Raw genomic sequence first — 7,928 nt, forward strand, 5'->3', positions numbered from 1 at the left:
GCCAGAGAGATGGTCTTTCACGGTCTCGTGATTTTTTGGCATGAAAACTGAAGGGTTGACGGGCCAGGCACGTGAAACGTGACCTTAGAGGTTGCTTGAACAACAGAGGTTTTCCTACATTTCTCTTTGTTAAAGCACAGCTTATGCAGTGCATAGAGTTAGAGTCAATTTTAAACAAATTGACCGAGCAAATCTTAATTTTGGCCGCTGGTGTCACATTTAGAGGTCATATATTAATAATTCATTTCTTGTGCTTTATGTTTTGAATGAGGTCACCCGAGGCCTAGTTCTTGTTTGCAGGATGTTGAATTTTCACAGGATAGTGTTCAACATATCTTAATTGTAGCTTAACTAAAGCTAAGCCAACGCTGCAAGTCACTCAAGATCATTCTTTGGGCACCGATTTTTTTTTGTTTTTCCTTTCTTTCTTGAGATTCAATGTAACGAATCTTTTTTCTGTAGCGCGACGTGTGAGCATGATAGGCGCAAAAAAAGTGCCAGAAGGGGTTGGGAAGGGAAATATCTCCTTCCTCTGTTCTTGCTTGTAAAGTTCTTTGCGTACTGTGATTATTCGAAAGGCCTGTTAGTATTTATTAAACACCCCTCAGAGAATCTAAATATCACTAACCCCTCAGAAAATCGCTCATATAAAAAGTACCCCTCAGAAACTACATCAAAAGAGGGGGACCCCTCTGAAAAACTCGTCCATGGGGGGGGGGGGGGTTGGATATTTAATGGAATGGCCCAATGGCTAGCATCTCTCTCAATTTGTAACACATTTCAGTGGCTCTGAGGGAACAGAAAGCATAACGGGCTGGCTGTGTTGTATAAGGGCTGCCCCTAACCCAGACTAGCTTGCATCACACTGTACTGTGACCTGTTTGCTAACATCATAATAGAGCAGCACGGGTGCTTCATTAAGAAACTTCTTTATCATTGACACCGCTTTGGAGTGCTGTCCCAGCCACTGGAACTCTACATCCTTGTCCTCCAATCGCCTCAGAGGTTGTCATCTCGGACAGGTGGGGCATTAATTTTCCAAGGTAGGTCACTATCCCCAGAAATTGCCTCAGTGCTGGAATGTCTTCCCGTTTGGGCATCTGCAATATGGCTTGAGTCTTCTCTGGATCCAATTTCAGGCTTTCTGATGTCAGTAGATGCCCCATGAACTTTAAACTCGACTGGCCTTGTCGTACTATTGCTCGATTCAACTTCAAATTCCAAAAGCCACACTTTTCAAGGAAGACACGTTCATTTTTTTCCAAGCTCGGTACGCCCAGAAGATTCGTCCTTGCCATTTGGTTCACGTAAATTTTGTTTGCTTTAGATCGCTTCTTACCTAAATATTTGGAGGGTCAAGAGAAAGAAAATTGGATGTGGTGTTTTTATACAAGCATGTCATGGCATTTCTGAGCAAAGCAGAAATTACATACATATTTCCCATTGAGCTCAAACCTACTTTTAAGTTTTCCTTAAAATCAAGAAACTTAAAATGGTTGATAACATCGCTGAAAAGCCACTCTACTGAAGAACAAACTCATTGAGTAATTAACATCTTCCATCTGCTGGGTAAGAACCGCATTTCTGAAGGGAGCTTGGAGATGGACTCTCAGTGGGTATGCTAGGTCTCCATATAGGCAGAGTGTCCAGTCGGGTACACTCCGGAATCGGCAAGCATCCTCCTGTCATGCTTCCTGCCCTCTTGAAAGACAAAAATGAAGAATGTAATTATCTAACAATAATAGCACAATTATGCTAAGCTCCTCCCTTTTTCTTTCAAGACCCTCTTTTCTCCTCTCAAACATTTCCACTGTATAAAAATAACCCTCTCCAATATCACCGTTTTTGCTGTACTATCATCTGTAATTTTAGCATTGCAATTATCGTTTCACAAATAACAGGATCACATGATTTGCGTAAAAATACAGCGAATGTTGGAAAAAAATGATAGAGTGGTTCCTTAAGGTTAAACCGGGAAATAATACTACCTGAAGTTATTGCTATTTAAATATAATTATACCCTACTCACCTACTGGGCCATACAAGTTGGCAATAAGACCATTAGGAGTTACAACAGATTAGAACTTCAAGGCATGTACCCTTTTGTGGCTATTGTAGATGGTTCACTGATTTTTGAGTGGGTGGCAAATAGGGCAGACAGTGCCATCAACAAAACCCCAGCAGTTATTCAACACCGCACCCTTTTGATGGATTGCATCTGCATATGTTTGCAGAAAGGCACGGAAGAGGAGGAGCTAGTTAAAATGAGTAAGCTGGTGGCCATGTTCATTGTAAATCCAGTCTAGAACAACATTGGTCATCATGCTAATTTCTGGGACAGGTCTGCCAAATCGGGATATAATGTCACTGTAACAACAAGGATATGCAAGTCGTTCCAACAGAGTACACAAGCCTTCCTTCAAACACAGACCTCTGCGAGCAATGGAAAAGAGGGCATCTGCCAAAACAAGCAAATCATTTTTCTCAACACGAAATTCTGCTATGCATTTTCCTTTGCTGAAATTGTCCAGTGAGAATTCCTCATAGTTGTCGTACGGAAATAGTGGACTTTTTGACATATTTATGTTGTAAAGAATGGTAAATTCATTTGCATTTATGATTCCTGTGACACGGGAAACTAAAAGTAAATCTCGTGTTTCCTTTACGCTGGACATAACCTTGGCAAAATGCAAAGTAATCAAAAGCTTTGTCATGGATTATGAATTTGCCGCCAAATCTGTGAAAGTTTGCCGGGCGCGGCGTCTTGTTTTCGCACAGGATCACGTTTCTGTGCACTTTGCTTGAGGATGATAACTTGTTGTCATGACTGCAACCTGAAGCTGTTCTAGCCCCAGTTTGTCATAGGTTGTCATGTTGCCATCGTCAACAAAAACGTCTGTTCCTTAAGGTACCTAATGATATTATACCCTTCTTTCTTGTTGTTAAAACTAAAACATAAAAGATCTACGTCTGAACATAGTCTCTTAAGTAGCTAGTGGGCGAAAATAGAGTGTCTGCTGCATGTGACAGCATTGCTCTTTTTGCGCTCAGCTAATGGGGCTGGACGGGTAGCTTGTGGTCCTGGCTCTGTTTGTTTTCTGGAGAGTGCTGTTGGCTTTCCGGTGCTGTTCTCTCCTGATACTGTTTCTGTGCCAGCTTTGGTTGGTGGACTGTTCAGAATTAGTCTTGGAATTTCAACATTTGCATCTTTGGGCATGAACGGTTCTTTTGACTGTCAAATGTGTCTCCAGTCTCTTCTTTTTTTCTTAGGAACAGCTTGCCATCTTCTGTTCTAACAGCATGGGATCTACTTGTTTTTCAACTTGTGCCTTGGTCAATTTCTGCTCTCCATCAGAGACTTGCGGTTTCATGCTTTTTGACGTTTTGATTGTTACGTGTCTGAACTTGTTTTACCTTATTTCTTGGTGACAAGGCAGTCATGATTATTTTTACGAACCTTATCAGACGAATCCATCGTTTGTACTCGTTTTGCCTTTTCAGGGCTTGGAAATGCGATTAATTGGCAAGTGTGGCTCTCCGATGCATGGTTACACATCGGATCAAAGCAGTAGACCATTTATGGCGTCAATAATGAAAACATAATTCACTTTTCCAACCACAGATCTTCTTGAGTGATTTTGAACAATAACACAGGACTTTTAAGGTAACTCGACCCAGTATTTTTATAGGCACACCCTACTTTGAATCTCTTATACTTAATCAAATCGATCTGTCTTGTAAAACGATTACAACATATGGATTACTCTTAAACTAAACTTTATTATGGTATTATTTTTTGGGCGATCGGAATAAATGTCACCTGGCAATGACGTCACAATGCTTTTAGCTCTAAATCGGATTTTAGCTCTTATTGGCATTTTCTTTTGAAATACTTTACATTACTTATTCATTGGATAAATGTCTTTTGTTGTGCGAAGTTTCACAAAAATCTATTCATGTCTTTCTCTCTCCACCCAAAACAAAACCCATAAATGCTGCTCTTGCGTGAGCTGTTTACTGGAGAATAAAAATAAACACACTTAAACCGGAGCAATATGGCTATGAAAAATAGGTCCATAGCCGCATTTTTTAAACAAACAAAACAAGAATGAATTCTGTTATAATAAGTTCGCCGAGAAAAGGTGTGGGCCAAGAAAAACGTGCCAACGCTAAATGTACTACAAGAAAAGGGGGCGGATCAGGGGAAGGAGGTGGGAGTCAAAGCAGCTTGTCACTCCGAGTAATAGAGACGACTGGCAAGCAGCTTGCTAGATCATGTGACTTGTCAAAAACCCAGGAGGGGTTGAATATAATGGCTACTGACACCTGACCCAAACCCAGTCCCCCTTATCAAATAAACCCTGGTCAAAGAGAGAAGACATTAAAATTCTATTTGCAAGCAAATATTTTGTGTTTCTCTCTTCGCCCCAAACAAAACCCATAAACGGTGCTCTTGCCTGAGCTCTGTTTACTGGGCAATAAACACACTTTTAAGTGTGTTTATTTTTAGCTTAGAAGCTGGAGAAATATGGCTTTGGACAGTAGGTCCATAGCTGCTTTGATTGAAACAAACAAAACAAGAATGAATTCTGTTATGATTATGGTCCCCAGTAAGCTGCAGGCCAAGAAAAACGTCAAAAGCAATGACACCAAAGGTTCATTGCTGCCCCATCCCAGGTAAGAGCAGAAGCAAGAAAGAAATGCAACCTAAGCTATACAAGCTATTAATGCTAATCAGCTCCAGAAAAAGAAATCCTCTATTATTTAGATGGTATACCAGCCGCCCTTGCAAGCATGGCACAACAAAATTAACTAATCAAACCCAAATCATTCAACCATTAACACAAAATTGAAAGCTAATCCTGAAAAATGCAAACTGAATCGAATGAAAACCAACTCCTGACAAAGCCGCCCATGCAAGCTGAGTCAGTAATCAGAAAACTAGGTATGAGAAATAAACGATTGTAAAAATTGTTTTTGGCTTAATTAATCTGTGATAAGAAAAGAAAATAAGATTATTAGAGCGTGACGCAACTAGGTGGGACAGCAGTCCATGGAAACGGACCCACGTTGCTGTAAATATAATGAACCCAATGAATTAAAAATAAATAAATAAATGATGGTAAAAATTGCTGTTTCCTAGATGAATCCTTGGAAGACAAATGAGATTAACAACAAAGTGGGCAGCCACCCATGCAAACTGACCCACCTTGCCAGTAATTACTTAAAATCCCCAAAGGTGATCTTAAAAGCCTTCAATTCCGCAGATGGTGAAATTAATTATGTGATCTGATATAACTAAAGGGGAGGGTTAGCATTATTATTAAACTTGGTGGTCTTTTCTGACTAATTTGGTAGGTTGACCCCTGTAAAAATGAAGATACTAAGTGGTTCGAAATAGGAAGTGTAATAGGGAGGCGGCTATCCAAATGGAAACTCACCTTTTTTATAGCCTTGTTGATTTGGTAAACATAAAAAACTTTGAATGGATCAGGGAAACCTAAGAGCTTATGAAAATATCCCAAGTCAGAAATGTATGTTCTCACAGTAGATGGGGCATAGTGAAAATTAAACTTATATGCCATAAACAGAGCCATTAGTGACGGCGAAATGGGAAGAAAAGCAGAAGGTAAGTGAAACACTGAATTGTCTGAATTGTGAAGTCAGCCTCAACAAGATGAACTTCTGATGTATGTTTTTGGAAAGATTTAGATACATAAAACGTGCGTGCTTGCCTGCAAGTGGGAGGTGAGTTCTTAAATGGCTGAACTGACTCATCCGAAACTACCAAGTCATTTTCTTTATGTTTTGGTATTGCTTTACAAAGGCTAATATACAGGGACGTAGCCAGGATTTTTCAAAGGGGGGGTCACAGAGGCTACTCAGCAGATTGTCATATCGACCTCCACGCCGTGCATGTTTTACTTAATGTTACAGTTTTGGGATGAGCAGTGAGAGTATAGGGCAGGACAAGCCTACAAAATAGCTTCTAGCCAGCAGTTAAGTTCCACGAAAAAACTCTATTCTATTCTGACTGCTTATCTGTCAAAATATCTTTTAGTACAAGGTGGCATGGATGACGAGTGGCAAAAATGTTGATGATCTCATCAATGTCAATTGCTCTGCCATAGTTGATGTTCATCATCGCCAGACCTGACTTTCTCCCTGTAGTCATTGTACTTCATAAGTACGTCTTCAGGCGTTTTAAAGTGCTAAATGGCCTTTCACACTCCGCAAAAGTAACGGGTAATGTGCAAAGAATGCAAAGTAGGATATTATGTTGGGAAAGAAAATAGGGTCGCATTCTCTAAGTGTGTCTGAGTCACTATTTGGAAGACTCGATTCTTTAGCCACTTTTGACCATTTGTGACACCAACGGACAAGCTCAACGTCAATGACATATGGTGATACCAAATCATCTCAATAAAACTGAATTGCTGCATCACTTCAACTGACCAATACTTCAGGTACCAAACACATCAGTTTGGAGACATTCATCTGAATTTCACCAAAGTATGTGTCCATTTGGGCTATAAGGTGGTCCATCAGTGGAATACACAGTGAACATCGAAAACTAGGGTGGTCCGGCGTGTGTTAGGGCATATGTTGTTAATAACTGCCGCTAACAGCTTGTGCCTTTTTGGTGAGAAGTTGAAAAAAGAACATATTTCATTAAGTGTTCCTATCATTCTTATCATTGGAATATCAGAGGAATGTACAATAGCAAGATTCAGGCAGTGTGCATTACAGTGCGTATAGACTGCTTTGGGGCTCCTTTGTCTGATAAATGCTTGTGTACCTCTTGCAGCCGAGGACATACTAGATTCTCCATCATATCCTTGTCCTCTGCAATTTTTCACATCTACTGACCAGGTTTGGAGCGCCTCGAGGATCGATGTGGCCACAGCTTCACATGTCGTCCTTGCCAAACTTACAAATCCAAGAAATTCTTCATGTATACTACAAGTTTCATCGACAAATCGAATTGATATGCAAAGCTGTCCAGTATTCGAAACGTCAGTTGTTTCATCGGCGAGAATCGTGAAGAAAGGTGCATGCTGTCTTCGCTGGAGTCCAGCAAAGTCATCTATAGCTTCAACTACAAAAGAAAGTACAACAATTTTGAAGTTGATAGTCAAGGAAATTTTTGTTATATATCTCATGACTCCTAAATGTCAAACAGTTACAGCTTGACGCCACTGTAACTATTTCTTTATCTAACAACAATTTTGTATACAAAGGATTAGATAATCAACAATACAGAAATAGCAAGTGAACGTTACGGTTCCTGTGTGTTTTGTAATGCCTCGCATTTGTTAGTTCTGTTGGCAACGAGAGTGACAATCAGTTCGTTCAGCACAGTCTTAGTTCACCAAACATGTTTTCTAAGTAATTCCATTCTTCTATGGTATGACAGTCTAAATCTGGTGTCATGACAAACTCTGACAATGACAACCGTGGGAAGTTTAAAATTCTAACACATGAAAGGACATCGAGATTACAACAACCATCTATCTTGTATATTCGAGGACTAGGATGGCTGAGTGTAATAGCAATCAACTCCGCAGAGTCTAACTGTTCGCACATTCTTAAACTAAGAGCTTCCAGAGCTTGTAAATGAGCATCACAACTCAGAACACTTGTGGTTACCACATCATCAATATTTATACAATGTTCTAAGTACAACTCTTTCTAATGTAACAGATTGACTACAAAAGAAATGCTTTTTAAGTGAAAATTTATTGGCCAATCTAAAATAACAAGATTTGATCAATTTCTTAAAGTTCGTGTAACATTACAATTAGTAAACGACAGGAAAAGATCTTTTTTGAACTCGCCATTGAAATATAAATGCTGGAAATGTTTACACTGCCTCTCAAATATGCCTTTAAAACTATGCCTCGTATAGAAAGGAGGACGCCCTGTAT

General features: G+C 39.8%; 1 pseudogene; it reads right to left on the reverse strand.

The window, feature by feature from the left end:
• Positions 1-917: 917 nt before the first annotated feature.
• On the reverse strand, positions 918-2,714 carry LOC140931709 (uncharacterized; annotated as a pseudogene).
• Between the last annotated feature and the right edge of the window lie 5,214 nt (positions 2,715-7,928).

This window comes from Porites lutea, chromosome 3, assembly GCF_958299795.1.
Source record: "Porites lutea chromosome 3, jaPorLute2.1, whole genome shotgun sequence".
Taxonomy (NCBI): Eukaryota; Metazoa; Cnidaria; class Anthozoa; order Scleractinia; family Poritidae; genus Porites; species Porites lutea.